This window comes from Acomys russatus, chromosome 31, assembly GCF_903995435.1.
Source record: "Acomys russatus chromosome 31, mAcoRus1.1, whole genome shotgun sequence".
Classification (NCBI taxonomy): Eukaryota; Metazoa; Chordata; class Mammalia; order Rodentia; family Muridae; genus Acomys; species Acomys russatus.
The window spans coordinates 37,078,138-37,102,981 of record NC_067167.1 but is presented as its reverse complement, the minus strand read 5'-3'; positions in this window follow the sequence as shown (position 1 = coordinate 37,102,981).

Here is a 24,844-nt window from a genome sequence, read left to right as displayed (position 1 = left end):
AAGTGCTTTGGTTCTTAATCAGCCTAATCCTAGACTTGTTTATGATTTGGCAATATTTTGGAGAATGGAAAGAGTTTCAGTTAGTCTAAAATTTAACCCCACATTTTTTTTGTGTGTTTAAGCACCATGGTCCAGTCTACTTCTAACATCCCACCATAAATGTACTGAGTAGTTTCTTGTATGGAGGACTCTGCTTTGTTCTCAGCTCTTAGAGAAAGGTGTTTCTCTAGCTGTCGCAGGTTGTTTACAAGGAGAACTGCAAGGTTCCTCCCACATATTTATAAGAATTCATTTATTTCTTTATCTTGCTCCTGTGACTTTGTGACTTTTTTCACTAAGATGTGAAAACCTTTCTCCACATCTTTGAGTCTGGGGTGGGCCAATGACTTGCTTTATCAGATAGTTCAGTGGAAGTAACGCTGAGGGTCTCTAGGCTTAGACGTAATGGAGTCTATGAAGCTTTTATTTTTAAGGTTCCACCATCACCACATAAAAAATTCTCTCAGCCAGTCTCCTTGAGAATGAGAGACTAGATGAGACACAGGCTCAGCCAAAGCCAACAGCGACTATCAGGTGTGTGTGTGTGGGGTGTGTGTGTGTGTGTCTGTGTGTATAGTGTGGTCTGTGTGTGTGGGGTGTGGTGTGTGTGTGGGGTGTGCGTGGGGTGTGGTGTGTGCGTGGGGTGTGCAGGGTGTGTGTGTGTGTGTGGTGTGTGTGTGGTGTGTGTGTGTGGGGGTGTGATGTGTGTGTGGGGTGTGTGTGTGTGTGTGTGTGGGGGTGTGTGTGTGGGGGTGGTGTGTGTGTGGTGTGTGTGGGGTGTGTGTGGTGGGGTGTGTGTGTGTGTGATGTGGGGGGTGTGCGTGTGGTGTATGCGTGTGTGGTGTGCATGTGGTGTATGCGTGTGTGGTGTGCGTGTGGTGTGTGCGTGTGGTGTGTGCGTGTGTGGTGTGTGTGGAGTGTGGAGTGTGTGGGGAATGTAGGGTGTGGGGGTGTGGTGTGTGTGTGGGGTGTGTGTGTGTCTGTGGTGTGTATGTGTGGGGTGTGTGTGTGGGGTGTGGTGGGGTGTGTGTGTGTGGGGGTGTGTGTGTGGGTGTGTGTGTGGGGTGTGTGGGGGTGTGGGTGGGTGTGTGTGTGGGGTGTGTGTGTGGTGTGTGTGTGTGGGGTGTGTGTGTGGGGTGTGTGTGTGTGGGGTTGTGTGTGGGGTGTGTGGGGTGTGTGGGGGGGTGTGTGTGTAGGGTGTGTTGTGTGTGTGTGTTGTGTGCATCTGAGTGTATGTGCTTTGGTCTTCAGTCTTCATTCTTGCTTCTGTCTCCCTGAGATGCTGCTTAAGTGTCTGAAATGGGTTCAATGAGTTAGTGTTGCCTTAGAGCTATGCTGAGTACTCTAGGCATCTCACGCCAACCCGGATGTACTTTCTCAAGTACCTCAATGGAGCCAGTGCAAGCATCCGTCTTCTATACCTTTCTTCTAGTAAATGCCTCCTTGTGAAGCAGCCAGGTCCAAGCTCACTGACCTACTCCGCTGACCTCCATCTGCTTCCTGGATGACGTGGATAAGCCACAGTGACCACATCACTCACAGTGTGGCCCCACAGAACTTGTCACACTTCCTTGCCTTAGGTCCGTCAGCTGGAATTTCCAGCAGGAAACCTAGTTGACTAACACTTTGGGCCCCAATAAAGGGTTGGCTTCTACATTTCTGTCTGTCTCTCTCTTGCTCTCCATCTGCAGGCTCAGTGTGCCTGGCTTCTGAATAGCTCCCCTCTTCTGGTAGGCTCTCCCAAATATGGTGCCTCTTGTGAGAATTCTATCCCTGGGGAGACATAGCAAATTCATCTCCATCCTTATAAGATCGCAATGGCAGACAAAGCATGATTCCATCAGAGTTTACCCTGAGGAAACAATGAGTTCATTGGGCTTACTTACAGAGTGAGGGCAAGGGGTTATCGGCAGGAGCATAGGTGACCCCCCCCCCAAATAGTAGCATTGGAAAGTCTTCATCCAGCATGGATGAACAGCCTCTCCAGTTACTACTCTTCTCCCCCACCAGTACACATCAACAGCCCTGGAAACCTCAAGACTCAAGAGACTCAAGGCCGTGTACCATCTGTACGGAATTGCACACATGTGGCCGGGAGGAGGGACTGGAGTCTTATGTAGGGCCCAGTGGTCCTCCTTACCTCCTCCTTCTCTAAGGGGATGCCAGCAGTCATCAAAGTTAGCCATCAGGCACAGATGATCTGATGAGGATGCAGTCGTCCTTGCTCAGAGGACCACCACATAGCAATGTCTTCTTCCCTGGATCTGTAAGTTACAGAACCATTTCAGTTAATCATGGGTGCTGGTGTCTGCCTCCTCTGTCTCAGCTGACCAGCACACTGGCCCTAATTTCGTTCTCCATTACACTTTTTTTTAGAGTGTAGCCATCTTGTCAGGAATATGCTAGATTAGGTCAGACAAGAGTTACAAGTGTGTCTGCCAGTATAAATACGTTTCCATGGAAAGGATGCCTGGCCACAGGTAGGACACATAGGCATTAGGCCATCTCCTAGGATAAAGAGAACCTCATGAAAAAAAGCACACTATGACCTCTATAGGCACCTCCTCTGGTGGCTTGTCAGAGCAGGGCTAAGACTGGCCACCTTGCAGAGACAGACCTCAAGGCCAGATCAGAAAGAATGTTTGGACCATGTTGGTGCAATGTGTAAGAAAGCTACTTATCTCTGTAGCTTGACTGAGAACCTGTCCACCTCACTAACTTATTGATAGGCACATTTTTACTTTTTCACATTCCCTACCCTTTCAAACCTTTTTTTTTTAAAAGACTTGCTTATCATTTATACAGTGCTTTGCCTGCATGTACACCTGTAGGCCAGAAGAGGGCAGCAGATCACATTATAAATGGCTGTGAGACACCATGTGGCTGCTGGGAATTGAACTGAGGACCTCTGGAAGAGTAGTCAATGCTCGTAACCTCTGAGCCATCTCTCCAGCCCCATCAAACCTTCTTTATATTAGTGGGAAACACAATTTGTCCATCATCTTCCTCATCTTTTACTCTTAGTGGTTAGCAAAAGACTTCGTTTTATTTTTCTGACTTCATTTTAACTACATTCCACTTTTCCTTCAGGACTGCCCAATCTAGCCTCTGCTGTCCTTTCCACAGAGGGCTACCTGGAATAGAGTTTTCTGTCTTTAATGTTCTCTCTCAAATAGAGCTAGAAGTCTTAAAGTTATTAAGTACTACTGGATACTAAAGAAAATGTAAGTTGAACACCCGTAATTTAAAAATCTGAGAGAGAACACCATAGAAATTTCAGCATCTGAGCTTACGTGATGGTCTATAATTTAAACACAAGCACTTCCGGAGTACTATATAAAATTTCCTTCAGCATGTGTGCAGATGAAGAATGTGGGATATAAATGAGTTTTGTGCTTAGCCTTGGGTCTTATGCCTGCGAACTCTTATTATATATAAGCAAATATTTTTGAACACTTCTATTACTAAAGAATTAGGATAAGAGGATACAAGAGCAAAAATTTTAGCACTGTACTTAATGAAGATAAAACCTCAAAATAAAGAACAATTCTTCCCAAACATAGTTTTTCTCACTGTTATTGGGCCTGGTTTTCATCACTGATCAAGAAGTAGATGAGCTTGTATGAAATTCCTGGCTATTAGTTTTATATTAACAACCTGTAGTCACTATAATGCAATTATATGTGCGTCTTTGCAAAATTCCAGTATAAGCATTTCTAACTAGGACTTTTTTTTTTCTAACTAGGACTTTTGTTTAGCCTTTACCCACACTTAAATCAAGTTGTTACTGCATGCCTGCCAATAAATCTTTCCACATGACTGCCTGAACTTATTGCAGTAGTAATATGGTTTGTTATTAAGTTGTTTAAAATAATCACCTCATGGAGCTGCCAAGCCTGGGTGTTGTGTATGTCTGCAAGAACTGGAGATACATTGAATTAGGTCCCAAGAGAAAAATAAACCTGTAACATCCAAATCAAAGCTCAGTGGCTTTTCTATATGGATTCAGGACACACCAATTCATGTGCAGTTTCTAGGATGTATCATGTAGGTTTCTACTCACACTTTGGCAATGGTATTTCATTTTCCTGTGATTCTCTATTTTCTTTATCACTTTCATCTATGTTGTGACTCTTCCTAATGAACCAGCACAGCGTGTATGTGGTATTTTAGGCCATATTGTTAACAATCATCCTTGCCAGGATCCAGATGAATTGTCACATCATTTTCATGCCTTCTTGGTTTCTCTGCTCCCACAGAACTTGACATTTACCTCTAACCTGGTGCTCACTGCATCGTATTATTGTGTCTATAAATTGCTGTTCTTCACATCATTGCGGGCTTCACCATGCGTTACACACTTGACATCTAGAGGGGAGTGGCGAATTCATGCTATTTAACGTTTACATCATAGTATCAGTTTTCTTGACTCACCTTACTCCAAAGGTTCTCAGTTTTTCAGCTATCTGTTCATCTCATCCATTCATTTTCCATCCCATCCAGCCATCTCACTAACATTCCTGATTATTCCATAAACACACACATATGTTTTACCCATATGCTCATTCATGACTTTATCCATCTAGCCGTTCCATCTCTTCCATCCACCCATCTACCCATCAATCCATCAATCCATCCATTTATCCATTGATCCATCCACCTATCCATCCCTGGACTACATTTTTTCTAAAATTCAATAAAAGTTTGTTTCCTGGTAAAATAATATTTTCATTTTTAGGAAATGTATCACATATCAATTTTTATGGCATAAGACCTAGCACTAAGCTTTGGTGGTAAAAATAGACCTGTTTTCCCCATTGACCTAATAAACCTTTAAAATAATAGTGAATAATATGGTGTCTTTTAATACAATAAGTTTTGGTTTTCTTTTTTTCCAAATATTTTATTTAATTTTAATTTGTGTATGTTGGTGTGGGGCATCAGATCTTGGAGTTACAGACAGTTGTGAGCTGCCATGTGGGTGCTGGGAATCAAACCCAAGTCCTTTGGAAGAGCAGGCAGTGCTCTTAACCACTGAGCCATCTCTCCAGCCCAAGTTTTGGTTTTCTAAAGCTCAATTATTACATATAATTTTCTCTGTATAAGTAACTGAAAAAATTAGCGTGTTTGTGTATTGATGATTTTTAAACATTACCAGTAAACAACTACACTGATAAACAATTTTAATCTTGGATAAGAACAGTTTTGGAGTGTATTATGTTGCAGAGGTTCCCCTGCGTGTGGGAGAGGGCAGGCTTTGGCTTCCATGCGAACAGTACAGATCTGGGAAGCATGAGAGGCCGCACTGGCAGGCTGTGTGTGAACATGGGAGTTTACACACAACTCCGCTAGAACGAGCAGTTTCCTGAAAGTCAGATCCCGTCTGAGGAGATGAGTGGCTCCTGGGCTAAGGTCTGTGGGACTCACGTTTCCTCCAGGATTCAGAGAGTTGCTGCCTTCGCCCTGAACAGGATGCCATCTTCTCTGTTCTAAGCTGAACCTAAGAGAAAGGTGAAAATTGCACCCTGAAAAACCTTATTGCATCTGTTGATAATTCCTGGGGCTTGGCCAGCGAGAATGCACCACTTTCTTTCATTTAGTTTTGGTTTTGTCCAGGATGATCTTGGATGCCTGAACACAAGAGGTCTTTCCACCTCAACCTCCCTCTGAATTCTGAGACTACAGGCACACACCTGGAGAAGTGCCGATCTCCACTATAAACACCCTTTAAAGCAATCGCGAGAGTCAGGAATGGCAGCACACACCTGTAACGCCAGGACAGGGCCGGTGGAGTCAATAAGATCAGGAGTTCAAGGTCAAATTTGACCCTATAGCAAGGTAGGGGCCAGGTGGGGATACATTAGAATCTGTCTCAAAACCCAAAACCACTTCTGCCACCAGCAGAAAACTCTTATTGCATTAAGTTGCATGTTCAGCCTGGAGTTGAAGCTAGGTGTCTACTCTTAACGTCTGTTAGACACGCACATTCTCACTGTTGAGTGTCTTTTGCTAACAAATGAAGCATTGTCTAGGCAGATGGCAATGCACGCCTGTAATCAGAGAACTTAGGAGGCTGAGACGGGAAGCTCACACGTTGAAATCAGCCTTGGCTACATGGGGGAGGACCTTGTCTCAAACAAAACAAAACAAAAGCTAAAACTGTGTGTGTGTGTGTGTGTGTGTGTGTGTGTGTGTGTGTGTGTGCGCGCGTGTGTGTCTTTTCTAGACTTAAATGTTCCCACTCTTGAGAATCTTGTGCTGATAACCAAAGTATTTAAGATGTTATCTAGTTGCTATTTCTTCCCATATGATGCTTATGTATCTTTTAAAAAATTTTTTTAATTGAAAAATAAAATCATTCATATTACATTTCAATTGCTATCCCATCCCGTGCATCCTCCCATTCCTCCCTCCCTCCCACTTTCACCCCATTCCCTTTCCCTATGACTGTGACTTAAAGGGACCTCCTCCCCTTGAATATGATGCTAGGGTATCAAGTTTCTTCTTGGTAGTCTGCTATTCTTCCTCCAAGTGCCATCGGGCCTCCCCATCAAGGGGACATGGTCAAATAAGGGGCACCAGAGTTCGTGTGAAAGTCAGACCCCAGTCTCCACTTAACTGTGGAGAATATTCTGTCCCTTGGCTAGGTCTGGGTAAGGGTTTGATGATGACTGCACATATTGTCCTTGGTTGGTGCCATAGATCGAGCAGAACTCCTGGGCCCAGAATGTATCTTAATGAAATGTCTAAAAGTGAAACAATTTACTCCTCTAGTTTTACTGCCAAAAGTCTTTCAAAACTGTGTTTTGTAAGATGCCACACTTCTTGTATTTTTTGCTTTTATCAACTAGAGTAGACTTAATGATAGAATTTAAGTTATTCGTACAATTTTCAGGTATATGAAAAATCATAGCTGTTGTGAATATATATTTTAAAATTTTGCACTTACTAATTTGTTTATTGTGTGTATGAAAGGGAGACAAAGACACACACACACATACACACAGAGGAAGATAAGGGTGGAGGGAGCGGGACAGAGAAGCTGAGATTGCACACATGGGCATGGACAACAGATAACACACACACACACACACACACACGAAGATAAGGGTGGAAGGGAGCGGGACAGAGAAGCCGAGATTGAACACATGGGCATGGACAACAGATAACTCACACACACACACACACACACACACACACACACACACACACACAGAGGAAGATAAGGGTGGAAGGGAGCGGGACAGAGAAGCCGAGATTGCACACATGGGCATGGACAACAGATAACTCACACACACACACACACACACACACACACACAGAGGAAGATAAGAGTGGAAGGGAGCGGGACAGAGAAGCTGAGATTGCACACATGGGCATGGACAACAGATAACTCTCTCTCTCTCTCTCTCTCTCTCTCTCTCTCTCTCTCTCTCTCACACACACACACACACACACACACACACAGGAAGATAAGGGTGGAAGGGAGTGGGACAGAGAAGCCGAGATTGCACACATGGGCATGCATGGGCAACAGATAACTCACACACACACACACACACACACACACACACACACACACAGGAAGATAAGGGTGGAAGAGAGCGGGACAGAGAAGCCGAGATTGCACACATGGGCATGGGCAACAGATAATGTGCAGTGTGAGTTCTCTCCTCCTTTCAATAGGGTTCCGGAGATTGAATTCCATTCATCACTTGGTGCGAGCACCTTTGCCCACTGAGCCATCTTACCACCCTTAATACATATTTATAAATAAGAAAAGCCCAACGAAAAGATAGTATAAGATAGTTCACTTGAAAGTTCAGTTTTGTAAGAGAGAGACAGGGAAGGGAGGGAGGGAGGGAGGAAGGGAGGGAGGGAGGGAGGGAGGAAGGGAGGGAGGAAGGGAGGGAGGGAGGAGGAAGGGAGGGAGGGAGGGAGGGAGGGAGGAAGGGAGGGAGGGAGGGAGGGAGGACTTTATATTTACTCCAGTTAAAGGCTGGTATGACAGCTAAGTGGATAAAAGTGGCTGCCATGAAGGCCTGGAACCTTTGACCTCACAAACAAACCATGCCACATACGCCCCGCCCCCACAACATGTACACACACAACAACAACAAATGTTTTCAAATTGATTAAAATTCAAAAATAGCTGAATAAATTTTATATCTTTAGAAATGTAGAAAAAAATGACAGTTCATTTTCCTTTGACTTTCTATTACTAATTCTCATGCTGAAAACTGAGCAAGACAGCACATCAGTCCTAAGGGTATAATAACAATTATTGTTATAAAATATAACCTATCGTCTTATCTTTTGACAAGACAATGCCACATTCTTTAGGACATGTAATAAGTGAGTTAGGAAATCAATATCCATACTTCACGATCAAGGCAAAAGCATGTTAATTCACTACAGGACATAGAGCAGCGGTCCTCAAGCTTGTCCTAACGCTGCGGCCCTCTAATACAGTTCCTCCCGTTGTGGTGACCCGACCACGATAATATTTTGTTGCTATTTCATACTGTAATTTTGCTACTGTTGTGAATCATAATATAAATATCTGAAATGCAGAGTATCTGATTGTGACCCCAAAGGGGTCAAGAACCACAAGTTGAGAGCCAGTGATCTAGAGTGATCTGCATAAGTAATATATTATTAACAATTATACAAAAATTTAAATTGTAATTTACCTGAATTCTTCTCTCATTAGTAATGATTCTTTGGAGCTCCTGACTGATCTTCAGTGCATTTCTTTAGCTCTTGGTAGATACTACCATGCAGAGACTAAGAAAGGGACAAAATTGACACGCCTGAGGCTGAACACTTTAAATCCGAAAGCACAAGATGCCTTCACAGGCCAGGCGTGTGCGCTGCATATGACCCTCGATGGCTGTGCATGCTGCATCTGACCCTGGATGGCTGTGCGCGCTGCATCTGACCCTGGATGGCTGTGCGCGCTGCATCTGACCCTGGATGGCTGTGCGCGCTGCATCTGATCCTGGATGGCTGTGCGCGCTGCATCTGACCCTAGATGGCTGTGGCTGGTGTTTGGTTTTGATTTTGCCTCATCTTCTGTTTGCTGCTGGTTTCCTTAGTGCCTACTTGAATGTACTTGAAGCCTGTAAACAGAGCAGTGAGTGATTATCACATGATGATCTACCGCCATATTCACAAACTATTTCTTTACACATTTCAAATGTTAGGATGAAGCATACCCAAGATGCTGTGATCGAATGAGAAGAGACATTTAGCCTCTGTGCATGTGTGCATGTGTGCGTGCATGTGTGCGTGCATGTGTGCGTGCATGTGTGCGTGCATGTGTGTGTGCATGTGTGAGTGCATGTGTGAGTGCATGTGTGTGTATGCATGTGTGCATGTGTGAGAGAGAGAGGGCAAGGAGGAGAGGGAAGGAGAGAGGGATGAGACTCTAGCACTGCTATGAACCACCAGGAAGAGAGGGATGAGAGTGATTTGACAACTTAAAAACAGTAGGAAATAATCCAGGCAAAATGAGCAGGGAAAAACATTTAAAAGGAAACCATTTATAGAAAGATATGGAAGATATAGAAAGATATGGAAGAGTACAGTGAAACTATGTGACACTTACATGAATTTAGAGGAATTAAGAAATGGACAAAGAGATACAGCATTTCTGAAGCTTTTTTTTAAAAAAAAGATTTATTTATATATATACAGTATACACACACACACACACACACACACACACACACACACAGTGCTCTGCCTGCATGTACACCTGCAGGCCAGAAGAGGGCATCAGATCACATTACAGATTGCTGTGAGCCACCATGTGGCTGCTGGGGCTTGAACTCAGCACCTTTGGAAGAGCAGGCGGTGCTGTTACCCATTGAGCCATCTCTCCAGCCCTGAAGCTTTTATTTCTAAGGAAAATATCACCAATATTGTGATTAGGCAGATTCTTTCCAAATCTCTGAAAGAATATTGATAATCTTCAAACCCAGATAGCTGAAACAATCCTGTACAATAAAAGATCTTACAGAGGAATCTTCATCCCTGATCTCGTTGTACTATAGAGCAACAGTAATAAAAAATGGCATGGTAGTAGCATAGAAATAGGCTGGTTGATCAATGGAATAAAACTGAAGACCCAAAAATAAATCCATACACCTATGGACATTTGATTTTTGACAAAGAAGCCAAAACCATACAATGGAAAAAATCATCTTCAACAAATGGTGCTGGTCTAACTGGATGTCTACATGTAGAAAAATGTAGATAGATCCATACTTATCACCCTGTAGAAAACTAAAGTCCAAGTGGATTAAAGACCTCAACATAAAACCAGACACACTAAATCTGTTAGAAGAAAAAGTGGGGAAGAGCCTTGAACTCATTGGTACAGGAGACAACTTCCTGAACAGAACACCAATAGCTCAGGCTCTTAGATCAACAATTAATAAATGGGACCTCATGAAACTAAAAAGTTTCTGTAAGGCAAAGGAAACAGTCAACAGAACAAAAGGCAGCCTATAGACTGGGAGAAGATCTTCACCAATCCTACATCTGACAAAAGGCTAATATCTAACATATATAAAGAACTCAAGAAATTAAACCACCACCAAACCAAATAATCCAATGAAAATATGGGGTTCAGAGCTAAACAGAATTCTCAACAGAGGAATATCGGACAGCTGAGAAACACTTAAAAAGAAATGCTCAACATCCCTAGTCATCAGGGAAATGCAAATCAAAACGACTCTGAGGTTCCATCTTATACCCATCAGAATGGCTAAAATCAAAAACTCAAATGACAGCACATGCTGGCAAGGATGTGGGGAAAGGTGAATACTCCTTCATTGCTGGTGGGAGTGTAGACTTACACCACTTGGAAATCAATCTGGCACTTTCTCAAAAATTGGGAATAATGCTACCCCAAGACCCATCTATACCTACCACTCCTAGGCATAGACCCAAAAGATGCACCAAAATATAACAAGGACATTTGCTCAACTATGTTCATAGCAGCTTTATTCATAATAGCCAAAGTCTGGAAACAACCTAGATGTCCCTCAACTGAAGACTGAATATTCCATTCATATTTACACAATGGAATGCTACTCAGCTATTAAAAACAAGAAAATCTTGAAATTTGCAGGCAAATGGATGGAACTAGAAATAATCATCCTGCATGAGGTAACCCAGACCCAGAAAAATGCACAGTACATACTCACTTATAAGTGGATATTAACCCAAAATAGATGTCCTCTGAGAGACTCCACCCAGTAGGGGGATCTGGAGAGTTACTGGGACTTGAAGCTGGACTCTGGGCAGAGCACTGAGAGTTGTAGGGAAGAGTGTGTGTGTGGGAACAGAAGGTCTAGGAGGGAGCAGGAGATCCACAGCGAGACCACCAAGGCCTGTGGATCTGGACACAAGGAGGCCTGCACAAACGGATGCACCAGCCAAGGACAATGCATCCAGAGAACCAAGACCCATGTTCAGATGCAGCCGATGGACTGTCGATTCTCCACGTGGGGAAGGGGGGGCGGGGGGAACGGCTGCTGAACCTCCGACATGCACTCTGGTGCCCACGATTTGGTCACTGCCCCTTGGGAGGACGGCCTAGCCGGCACACAGAAGAGGGGCATGCAGGGTATCCTGATGAGACCTAATAGTCTGTGGCCAGACAGTTGGGGAAGGAGGGCACCCCCTGTCAGAGACCTAGGAGAGGGAATAGGCAGAAAAGGGAGGGAAGGTGGGAGTGGGAAGGTAAGAGCGAGGAGATAACAATCAACCACAATGTGAATCAATTATAATAAAGCTGGGAGGCAAAAAAGAAATATGGAATCGATCAAATAAGAGGAAAAGCAGAAGCAGCAAGAGAAATCATCCATGGTGCTTGGTACAGCTGAAGGTGAGGTTGGAAGGTAAGCTTTGGTACAGAGCTCCGAGAAATTAAAAAGAAATGGGTGAAAGAGGACAACAAATGAGGAAAAGCATGTGGGGGACAGCCATCAGGTAAGCATGACTGCCATTATCCAGTTCTTGGGGGAGGCTGAATATAATGTGGAGAAAAATGACAAGGCATGGGAGGAAGAGGAGGGGGAGGAGGAGGAAGAGGAGGAGGAAAGAGAAGAAGGAGGAAGGAGAGGAAGGGTAGGGGTGGGGGGGAGGAAGAGTGGGAGGAAGGGAATGAGGAAAGAAGGGGGAGATGGGAAGAATGGGAGCAGGGGAAGGAGGAGGGGAAGGAGGAGGGGAGGAGGAGTGGGAGGAGGGGGGAGAGTGGGAAGAATGAGAGGAGGAGGAGGTGGGGAGGAGGGGGAGGTGGGGAGGGGGGGAGGAGGGGGAGGAGGGGAGAGGAGGAGGGGGGGAGGGGGAGGAGGGGAGGAGGAGGAAGGGAGAAGGAGGATGAGGGGGGAGGAGGAGGAGGGGGGAGGAGGAGGAGGGGAGGAGGAGGATAAGGAGGAGGAGGAGGAGAGCCATCATACAGATTACTACTCGGCTGACTAAGAAGTCACTTGCAGACAGACTATCTCCGGAGAGGCTTGGCCATATGTGGCCTCTGTGGCTATGACAAGAAGGGTTGACTTAGCACTTTCTCTAAGAGGAAAAAAATATTAAGGAATATTTTGATAGCATTTATCATTGAATTTAATAACCTGACCTTAAGACATTAGTTAGAAGGGAGCATTAGAGATAGAAGAGACTACTACATAACGCTACAAAGACAAAAAGAGGAAGGTGGGTGGGGGGGTATATGATCGTGCCTAGTATCTCTCCTCTTCTCCCAGAGGAGGCAGGAGGATAGAATTCAAAGTCATGCTTAACTACATAGCAAGTTCAAAGGCAGCATGGACTTCAAGAAAACTTTTTTTTTTTTAGTTAAAATACTAAAAAAAGTTATTTCCTAAGCATCAAATAACAAAACATGAAACAGATTTTTAGGCCTCAGAAGAGATTATGTAGCAATCATGGTTTAGGTAAGTGGTTCCCAACCTGTGGGTTGAGGTCAAATGACCCTCTCACAGGGGTCACCCAAGACCATCAGAAAACACGAATATTTACATTCACAATTCATAGCACTGTTTGTTGGAGGTTGGCCTGGTGCTGTATATTCTGATGCTAATTACTGGTGCCTGAGATCTAGTTGCTGCCCTGAGCAGCACAGTCTCATGTACCCCAAGTATTGCTGTGTAACCCTGCCTCCTTGATTGGCTGGGAAAAAAAAAAAAAAAAAAAAAAAAAAGGCCCAAACCTGGGCAGGGCAGAAGGAAGAGGCAGAGCAAAGGTTCTAGGGTTTTGAGGAGAGAAGGATCTTGGGAGGAAGAAGCAGACAGGTACTGGAGGAGGAAGAGGGAAGAGGATCACTATGGGATGGGAAAGAGCCAAGAGGAGGAACTCTGAGGTTCCCCATGGACAGAAGTGGCCCCGATGAACAGCGTTAGCGAGTATTTGTGGGCTATGGAAGGGAGGTAGCCCAGTAGGAACTATTAGAAGCAGGTGGCATGGGGTGGAGGCTGGGAGATAATGGAAGGTAGCTTAGGGGGTTAGAATTGCCAGGTCCCCATGAAATAAGGCTATTCTAAAATATAGCAGGTGTCTGTGTCTTTATTGACTGTGAAAGTGGGCTAAATAATACCGCCACAGGTATTTATAAGCCTAATGATAAACATTTATGAGGCCATACTTTTAAATGAACAGCAACAAGTGTTCTGAGGCAGCAACAAAACAATTTGTGCCTGAGGGTCAGCACCACATGAGGAGCTGCACTGAAGGGCCACAGCATCAGGAAGACTGAGAACTGCTGATTTAGGGTAAGCAAAGTGACTGAATAAAATGACAGAAAATCAGATCAGTGAGGTGAGAGGAGGGAATCTGTAAAGCCAAAAGCAAGAATGCACGGAGAGCAAAATGGCTGACTGAAAAAAATGAACAAAGTAGGCAAAATTTTAAGGCAAGTTTCTCATGGAGAAGAAGAAAACGTAGATAACACAATATTGAGAGTGGGAAAAGTTGGTCATTACAGTTTCTGAGGTGACTAATCAGATGCAGTGGGCATCATCAGATGTGCCAGTTAACTTGAAAATTCAAGCAAAGTGGAAAAGTTCCAGGAAAAAAAAAAAGCTGAAGAAGAAATAAGCCTTGCTATTATTTTTTTTGGGGGGGGGGTTGTTTTGTTTTGGTTTTTGTTTTTTTGTTTTTTGTTTTTTGTTTTTTTTGAGACAGGGTTTCTCTGTGTAGCCTTAGCTATCCTGGACTCGCTTTGTAGCCCAGGTTGGCCTTGAACTCACAGTGATCTGCCTACCTCTGCTTCCTAAGTGCTGGGATTAAAGGCGTGTGCCACCACGCCCGGCAAGCCTTGCTATTCTTATTAAAGGTAGTAGTTAAAAATTTCCTTACAATCTTTAAAGAATGGGCTACTCTAATATGCAAATTTACACAGATCATAACTAATGTTGCCTTGACACTAACACTAGATAGAACCAGTATGAGGGACGAAAAATATGGGTTTGTTATAGCCATGCACATAGCAAACTGACCAAGTAAAATTCTTCTCAGGAATGCAACAAAAGTAGAATATTAGAGAACTGATCTCCTTCCCTGTAGAATTCAAGTAAAAAGCTAGTTGATCAACAGTTGCAGAAAACGGATCAAAATCGATAGCTGCTAATAATAACCCAGCCATCTTTCAGTCTGAGAGTACATACAGTATGATGAATTCCATAATCAGTATTCATCGGAACACAGGGAACAGCTTTAAAATAACCAACAAGACAATGGGCCAGAGAGAAAAAGACCCACAGTGGAGAAAGCTCTCCCCAGGCCCTGCCCCTTGCTGGGGAACGACAGGCAACCACTGACTCCTGAGTGTGGGAGAGCCCACCTTCTCCAGGGATAAGCCCCCTAATTGGTTATCCAGTATCAAGTGGTCTGCCTCAAGACATATACACGAGAGCAGCCTAAATAGACGCAGCAGGTTCTATCTATATACTTATATGTATGCGTATATTTAACAATAATTAAAGAAAAAGAGTCCATGGATTTGAGAGGGGACAGGGCATGGACACACAGGAGCTGGAGGGATGTGGAGGAATGTTTAACTCAGAACATGGCTGCTCTGACAAGAGATCACATCCAAAGACCCCCTAGGTCTGTGTGATCCAGCTGGAATACAAACAGGCCTTTAATCCAGGAGACAGAGGCAAACAGATCTGAGTTCAAGGCCAGCCTAGTATAGAGCAAGTATCAGGTAAAGAAAAGCTCGGGTCCAGGTGTGGTGGTACATGCCTTTAATCCCAAACAGAGGTAAAGTTAGTTTGTAGAAGGAAGCACCCATGTTTGAAAGTGATGTCTAATTGAGTGGCAGGCAAGGTGATGAATCACAGAAGATTTGACAGAATAGGATACGCCCAACTCTCACAAGGAGAGAGAGGAAAGGGAAGCTACTTTTAAGAGGCAGTTTTTCAGAGAAAGGAAGCAGTTTTACCAGGATAGTAATAAAGGTGGGTTACACAGAGAGAACTCCAGTGAAGACAGAATGGGCCAGAAAACAAGAAGATTAGAGCAGATTGTTGAGTTAGTTTGAGGCCAGGCAGAGCAATTCCAGGCTGAGAGAGAAGCCAGATTGAATAAGTCAGCTGGGAGAAGAGTTTGAGGCAGAACAGCTGAGTTGAACCAGCCAGCCCAGAGCTCAGAAAGAACAAGAAAAGCTGAGCTTATTAAGCAATAATTCTCAGAGGCTGAAAACATTTTAGGCCCAGGTTAGATTTTTATGGAGGCTACAAGCTTCCAGGACTCAGCCCAGGTTAGCAGAGGAGACAGTGAGCCTCCCAAACAACAACTGAGCCAGGAGAATAAAAGTTACTTTTACAGAGAGAGGAGAGACGGAGGTGGAAACGATGCAAATACAGTACTGAAATAGAAAATTCTCCAAAACCTGAGCACCCACCGTGGGCAGCTCCCACCTGCCTATAATTCTAGCTCTTGGGACACCCTCTTCTGGCCTCTGGACATCTGCATTCACGTGTGCATACCCCCACACAGTCACACATATAACACAAATAAAAAATGAGTTAAAATTCCTTAAAATCAAGACAAGGATACATTTTTCTCCGTTTTTAAAATCTGACATAGTAATAGAAATGCTACCACAACACAGAAAGAAAAAAAAAAAAAGCTCAGTTATTGGAAAGGAGAGACTAAAAAGAGTTTTGCAGGTTATGTAATTCACGCAGAAAATCCAATTAAATAGTCCTTCACTAAATTATTTGACCTTAATTGGGAAGTTGACTAAAATTAATATAAAAACTAATAAGTAATTGTGAATTCAAATATTTGCTGCTTTTGTTTGCAGCTGATGATGGAACTTAAAGAGATTCAATGCTCGTGACCAGAGAGCAAACACTCACCATTTCCTGCTCCACAACAGGAAGGCGGCACTCCTCCTGGACTGGAAGAACTGGTTTCAAATACATGTGGCCGAGTAAAAGTTAAAACCATGCCGAGGCAGCAGCAGAAAAGAAGAAAAGAAAGGAACGTCTTTGGATCCTACTTATCAGGCTGAACATTAGTGCTTTAGCGCAGAAGTGGACAGACCAGCCAGGAAAGCAAAATGACAAACTCTAGAGCACACTTGTGTACGTAAACTTCCTATTGGCACAGTAGGCTTGCTGTATAGAGCAGTGGTTCTCAGCCGTCCTAATGCTGTGACCCTTTAGTATGGTTCCTTGTGGTGACCCCTCCCTCAACCACACAATTATTTCCTTGCTACTCCATCGCTGTGATTTTGTTACTGCTATGAACTGTAGTGTGAACTATCAGGCATGGAGACCCACAGGTTGAGAAGCAGTGCTGTCAATGACTAGTAGAAATACCTATGGAATGACACCAACAAGAAAGGGGAAATAAGAAATTAGATCTTCCTCAACACACACAGCTTAAGTATCTCGAACTTTAGGACTTCTGATGTAGAAAATACAGATAAAATATATTTTAAGAGTTTGGAGCAGAAAGAAATCCTAAAAGATAACTATAGATTAAGATTGGGTGTGTTGTAAACTCTTAACTTTTGTCCACCAAACTATGAGAAGACATCTGTGACCATATGGAGCGGAGACTGGTGCTTCATGCTGTACACAGGAGGCCGAGGCAGGAGGATTTTAAGTTTGAGGGAGGTTTAGAAAGTGTGGTTTTGCTAGAGGTAGTTGGGGCGGGTATTATCACAAGAGGTGGGCTTTGAGGATGTATGACCCCGCCCCGCCCCGCCCAGCTTCTAAATACATTCTCTGCTTTGTGTTTGTAGTTAAAAGAGGTGAGCCCTCAGCTCTCCGATCTTCCCACCATGCATACTACACACCTCTGCTCCACCATGATGGACTCTCATCCATGTGCAGCCATAGCCAAAATAAAGCCTTCTTTAAATTGACTGTGATGTTTATTCTATAGGAACTAATACAGGCGTATAGGTGAGCGAGCGTGCTTCTCAAGCATGTATTGGTTCTACAAGTACAGAGAGGACAACCTAACAGGAAAACCATTGAAAGGCTCAGGGTGTTGGCCTTTTCAAAGTTAAAAGTACATAAATGACAAACATTAAAGAAGTGTTCACTCTCGATCAGAGAAAGAAGACTGCAGTGACATATTTAAATATATTTAACCGGCAAAAATAAACCCAGTGGACTGGAGAGATGGCTCAGAGGTTAAGAGCACTGGCTGCTCTTCCAAAGGTCCTGAGCTCAATTCCCAGCAACCGCATGGTGGCTCACAGTCATCTAGAATGAGATCTGGCGCCCTCTTCTGGACTGCAGGTGTACATGCAGGCAGAAAGCCGTATACATAATAAATAAATAAATACTTAAAAAAAACAAACCCAGTAAAATCCAGTTTTGAAGATTTTAATCAATATGTTCAGTCACCGTGGAAAGCCTTTCATTTGAATGTTAAATATTTGGAACAAAATAAGTCATTTTAGAAAGGCAAATGTTGCATTTTTTTCCTTATCTATGGAATCAATATTTAAAAAGAAAGAAAGAAAGAAATGAAAAGAAAAGAAAGAAAGAAAAGGCCTATTTGGGACCAGTGAGTGGGCTTATGTGAAGGGAGGAGAAGATGACCCAAGAACTTAAAACATGTGCACAGAAACGTCAAAATGAACCCTATTTTTAAGCAATGCATACATGACAATACATTTAAAGGTAAGAAAACTGAAAATGTTAAGCATTTACAGATACGTGAACATGTGATTTCACTTTAAATTTTTGAGCCACAGTATTGTTGGTGTACTTTTAAACAACTATTTTTAATTTGAGTTCTTTAAATCTCTTTCTCCCTACTCCACCCCAATCCCTTCCAACACCCAAACACCAGGTAGGGGAGAAAGAAGGTTAGTGAGGAGAGGGGGCATGGTTTTCCTTACCTAATTCCTGCTGTGCAGGGTCTTCAGGCTCCTTGGGGCGAGTCCAATCCTCATTTCAGGATATTTCTGAGTCTAACTGCTTCAGCAGCAACCAGAAGCAGCAGAGGGAAGCACCAGCAGCCTTCTTCCTTTTCAGAGACCCCAGTTGCTCTGCTCCGGGGTCTGGCTTTTATCCCCAACTGGCAAAGACCACTCCCCCGCACGAGGTAGTTCACAGCTGACAAAGATCTCTTGCCTTCTCAGGAGGCAACTATCAGGTGTGGACAAACTGGAGCAGCCTCTATCACCTACACCTGGGATTAAAACAGATACACGTTTACATAGAAACCAAAACTTCCATAGCATTGTGTCTCACTGTGTAGCCCAGGCTGGTCTGGGACTCGCTGTGTAGCCCAGGCTGGTCTTGAACTCATGGCAATTCTTCTGCCTCTGCTGCCCAACCACTGAGATTATATGTGTGGGGTACTGTGCCTAGCAACAATTCCACTTTTAGGTATATGCTCAAGAGAAATACTTGCACGAAGTACCGCAGAATATGTACATAATAATGTTCTAGAAAAAAATTCAAAGGTATATTTGTAAGGTGTATATACGTTCACATAATGGACTATTGTATGGTACCAAAGTGTGTAACTAGTGCCTACTTGCAATGTATTAACTTAGTAACATAGAATGAAAAAGTGACCTTCAGAAAACGACATATATAGGATACTCCTTTTCTCATAACGGTCAGTGCGCTATCTCTCTCTGTCTCTTTGTCTGTCTCTCTGTCTCTGTCTGTCTGTCTGTCTGTCTCTCTGTGTGTGTGTGTGCGCGCACACGCGTGCGTGTGAACTGGGGGAGAAACAAATCCCTGCACAAGTCATTGTTGTCATTAAAAGTAAATGCAAAAAAGAGGAAGCAGAGGAGAAGCAAGCATGGACTATCAGCACCGTGTTAGGAAGCAAAGTCTCCGGCTAGCCCAGTCCTGTGCTGCATGTGCATCCCATGGCGGAACCCTGAGAGTCTGAGCAGAACTGGTGAATTAATTTTCCAGTTTTTTTTTCTCACTTGACCTGTGTGAAGCTGTGTGTTTGCTACAGGAAATCAAAAGACAGGTAAATGATGCTCTGTGCTCCCGGATAAGCTCAAACCATGGGGGCAGTTAATGTGTCAATTTTTGCTCAGGCGGATGCTTCTGGCAAATTTAATCACTTGTCTGATTCTGCTGTGCCCCGCTGGCCCTCCCTACCTCCACAGCACTGAGCCTAAGGGGTGCCTTAGCGTCCCTGTGTTAATTCTGACCCATTTACTCACGTACTTGCTTGGCCCCCAAAGCCTGAGCCTGAATTTCAGCTCTAAGCTTAGCTTTTTAGCTCACGGAAGGGAACTGAATCTCCCTTCTCTGCCTTTGAGAGCCAGAGGCATCTGGGGGCACTGTTAGCACCCACAAGAATTCATCGGCAGTAGATTATATGGCGTGAAACTCACTTCTACTCCTCTAGGAAGGTGTCCTGAGTAGCCAGAAGTTATTTGCGTCAGATCTGTTAATCCATATTCTGTCTAAAGGCACAAATCTTTCAAAAATTTGCTTTGCCCTTAGTCCATGCACCCTATACCCAGACTATAGTTGGTTCTTGTGTATACAGTGTGTTAATTTGCGCTCTATCATTGGTTATCTGGATTCGTGCCACAGTTTCTTAACCGACTGGTACTAACATTCTAACCTAGCTGCCTCTCCAAGTTGGATGTAGTTATATCAATCCCTGAACGGGGACAAAACATGTCAATGGATATATTTCAAATGCATATGCATATAGCTGAATTACATTTAAAATCCACTATCCACCCGCAGGTCATGTCTCACCTTGTGTTTAATGGAGCAGCCACAGGCTCTGCACCTCTGCTCTCTCCCCTTCACGCCACTGCTCCTGCACAGTCGTCGTCCAACGCTACTGAAAATGCGACTCTGGCACATTGCCAGGTCCTTCCAGATGAAATTAAGCATGCTCTTTCCGTGTTCTCACCGCATGTTCTCCCAAGGTCATTTTGGTTACAGTTACTGGTGGTTTTCTCACACCTGTGATTTGAGCTTACAGACGGCACGGAGCATCATTTACTTGTAGTTTGATTCCTCATAGCAAGCACACAGCTTCACACAAATCAAGTGAAAAAAAAATAAATAAAAAGGAAAAGAAAGGAAATGAAAATTCTTTCCATTAAACTTAATGGCAGGTCCTTTTAGACCCGGGGCTCAGTGTGATCTGTGATAGAGGCACTTAAGCTCCTGGTACTTCCCTGTCATTTGATCATTTCCAGGAAAGTATGTGTGTTTGAGATAGATAGACAGATAGACAGACAGACAGACAGACAGACAGATAATAGGAAGAGAGCTACAGAGATAAAGAATGACTGAAAATGCTTAAAGCTAGCCAGGCGTAGTGGCACATGCATTTAATCCCAGCCCTTGGGAGGCAGAGGCAGGTGGATCTCTGAGTTCAAGACCAGCCTGGTCTACAGAGCAAGTTCTATCTGGGACAGGGCTACACAGGGATACTGTCTTTAAAAACAAACAAACATTTAAATTTAATTTTATGTGTATGACTATGTTACTGACATGTGTCTGCACACCACTTTTGTGCCTGGTGCTAGGAGTAAAATCTGGGTCCCGTGCAAGAGCAGCCAGTGGTTTTTAACCACTGAGCCATCTCTCTAGGCCCTATATGTATAAGGGTTTGATATACGTGTTAGAAATATCCTACATCGGCTATCCTAATCCTAGTAGTGAAACAAGAGACAAACTTGGAGGCATTATTGTATAAGACAGCAGACTGATCAGTGACAAACATCAGAATCTTAAGTGACCACTCAACTAAAGTGGCAAGAGGACCATCCCATCGATTAATTGAGTGACTAACTTATTAATTAACGTGCTTACATTTATTTTTGTTTGCAGCCCTCTGGAGAGAACCGTGGCCTCACGCACACTAAGCAAACACTCTACCATCTTTAGTGAGCTATGTCCCTAGCCCTGTTCTGTGTCTTACAAAGCTGTAACCAAAGTCCTTCAGGGACACTTGCCGAATGCTCCATTGGAAAACAAGAAGCTCCACAACAGACATTTCAGGATGGGGAGAAACTATGGAAGATGATAGTGTTAGATTGGTATTACTGGTTTTTACTAGAAATTGAGATGTGAGTGGATGGCTTTACTTAGGAGCACGTGCTGGGTTGTTCAGGATGACATGCCAAGATGTCAGCAACTTATTTTAATATGGCTCAGCCTAAGAGAAAGAAACTGTTTACTACTTAAAAAGGAAGAATATTAGGGTAATAAAGAATAAATCTGGATAAAAGCATATGGGCGTGCATTTCATGGAACTATTCTTCCAGTTTTTCTGCTAGGCTCATGTCATTTTCAAAATAAAAAGCTAGGTGAAGAGAGGAAAAAGGAAATAATTTAACTTCTAATTATATTTTTTCTTAGGTTATTCCTAAACAAACTATAGCTATGCAGTGAAAACACATTTTATTTAGTTCTGTCTTGACCTTGTGGAGTGAAAATAGTTCTAAAGACTTTGCCTTGAGAAGGAGTGTAGAGAGACTGCCACGCTTAGCCTATGTCTTTAATGTATATAGATTTTTGAGGCCGGGTGGTGGCGGTGCACACCTTTTTCTCAGCACTCGGGAGGCAGAGGCAGGAGGATCTCTGTGAGTTCCGAGGCCAGCCTGGTCTGCACAGGGAGTTCCAGGACAGCCAGGGCCACACAGTGAAAGTCTGTCTCAAAACCAAACCAAAAACAAGAACAATAAAAACCCCACAGGTTTTGAAGACATAGATTAGAGCCAGGTGTATACTGATGAATGTAATTTTCCACTTTAAAGTTGAAAATATTGAGCAAGTTCTAACTTTTTATCCTCACAAAGCCTTTAAAACAACCCAGTGTTCTTGGCCACCTACAAAAAAACCGATTATAATGATGTGCCCCCGCCCTTTTGAAGTTAAAGAAAATAACTGTTGTTTTTTTTTTTGTTTGTTTGTTTTTTTTTTTTTTTTTTTTTGTTTTTTTTTTTGTGGCTGAATGGATCTGCATGATGAAGGAGGAGATAGGAGAAACACTGACAAAAGGACACATAAGAGATAAGGCATTTATTGCCCATTTATGTAATTACATGTGTCACCAAGGACAAAGGTCCTTAAAACAAAGCCAGAGGCAAAGTAGAAGTAGTTCCTGAACTAAGAGAGATAGATTTATTATTACTTCCCTCTTCATGATTTTGCTTTCGTGGGTGGTTGCGTGCCATCCTTCCATTTTACAATCACGTTTGAGAACTTAGCCGTCTTTACGGGCTCAAGCTGACAGCTGAAGGAATGGTTCATGTCAATAAAAAGGCGATGGAGAATTTTCAGGAGTACTCGTAGGCCCCGAGCCCCGAGGTCAACACTTAACTTCCTGAGGTCTAATAGCCCCCCATTTCAAGAGGAAGCAGCAGCGGGACCACAGCAGCATGGATGTGCTGGATGAAACCGAGGCTCTACAGCAGTTCTTTGAAGGTAAGAGCCCAACTGGCAGGCCGGCCGCCATGGTGGCTTCTGCCAGGCGGCGGCGGCTCCGCTCACTTTCACTCTCTCTGCTTTGCAGCATTCGCTACGCTTCACCCTGGGACGAGTGCTATCAGATAACTCGTGAGCTGGGCGCGCAGGCTTTATTTGCTCCATTGATAGCAAAAGCGGTACGGGCAGTGGCTTTTAAAACACGGGATTCCGTCTCACAGAGCTTCTTTATCAAGAGTGAAGAGAACGCTCGCTATGATCCCCTGCCTGTGTCTTGTCTTAGGGCTCTTCACGTGTGTCCTTTATGATTTAAAAATGCCTGACTTGTCTTCTCTCTAAAATCACTACATACTGTGTAACAAGAAAGTAAGATTTTAAGAAGAATTTCATTAATTAATTAAAATGTTTAGTATAATTTAATGTAATTAACTTCAAATCAGCTTAAAACAACAAAGGAACACCCATTTCCTGCTGCTCCATCTTTCTGTTTATTCATAACAGTTTAAAAGCATGTAGCTAGGTGAACATTTGCTTTTGCTGTTGAATTTTTCTTCTCCCTGATGGGAATGACAGACACCCGACATTGTGACACAGGCTTTCTCCCTTCTTAAAACCCAACATGGCGGTGCAGTTGTTCATATTTCATTGGGAGGATATTCTTATAGTGGGTCTTTTGAGTACGTTAGAACGACCTTGCCCTCTGTTGCCCCTTTATAATGTGTAGTTGGGAGAGTCAACAGTATCTTGGCTTCAATTAGCCAGGCTGAGGCTTCCTCTGGAAGGGGAAGGTGGCTGAACTTTTACACGTTTCAGGGTTTTCCACAGAAGGTAAACAGGAGTGGTCTAGGGCACACTCACTCAAGGGCCGTTAAAATGCAGCACACTCAAAGAAGTGATTTTTGGAATTTCTTGAGTTTAGTAAACTGCCTGACAAATAAGGGATATTTACCGGTAGAGAAGAATTAAGACTCAACAAACACTGAACGCGAAGGAGGTTGGTCCTATCAAAGGCATGGTGAGACTCTAAGTCACACCCAAAAGGGATCTACACGATGAGGTAGTTTCTAGGGTTTGGATTTTGCTGGAAACGGCAAGAAAGTCAGATTAATCCGTGAGAGTCACTGTGTTCCCTTGATCCTGCATCCAGTCCCCTGGAGTTCTGTCTGCAGCAGTGGCCAGGGTTGGCATCACGCACCTGGGGCTTGCTTGGTATGGGCTGGATACACTAATTCCGTTCTGCTGTCGTCTTCGGAAGTTATATCCTGCGGAGCTGTCATGTGAGTGGCAGGACACACGCCTCAAGTTCTAGTTACTCGTGCACTTTTAACAGAGAAAGACCCCTTCATCCTGTAGACGCAAAAGCTGGACTTTGTCTCCTTCTACAGAGGAAACCTGGTCTCTGGTCTTTGCTTTTCCTGGAAGGGCTTTTAGGCTCACGTGATTTACCTGCTGTTCCCATTTGCCATAGAGATAGATCTCTATGATGCTGTTTCCATAAATCTCTTCTGTAGTTATTGGAATACGTATTCTACATGGTATATAATTACCATCATGGTCATTGTTGTCACCATCATCATCGTCGTCACCATCATCGTCATCATCGTCATCATCGTCATCATCGTCACAGGTTCTTTGTTAGCCTCAAGCTAAGCTGTGGAGCCTCTTTGGTAGAGAGAAGGAGTCCATTCTCCATGCACAGAAAGCAGATTGTTAGCGCTCCTCTTCCGAGTGTGGGGCAGGAACGGTGGTAAACTCCTGAGAAGTATAGAGGCACAGCCCTGAAAAACCACAGCTAGTTGCCAATTTTAAAAACATCCTTCCACTGTCCAGCAAACACCAAGTGTGTATCTATGCCAACTCTATCCCGTCTC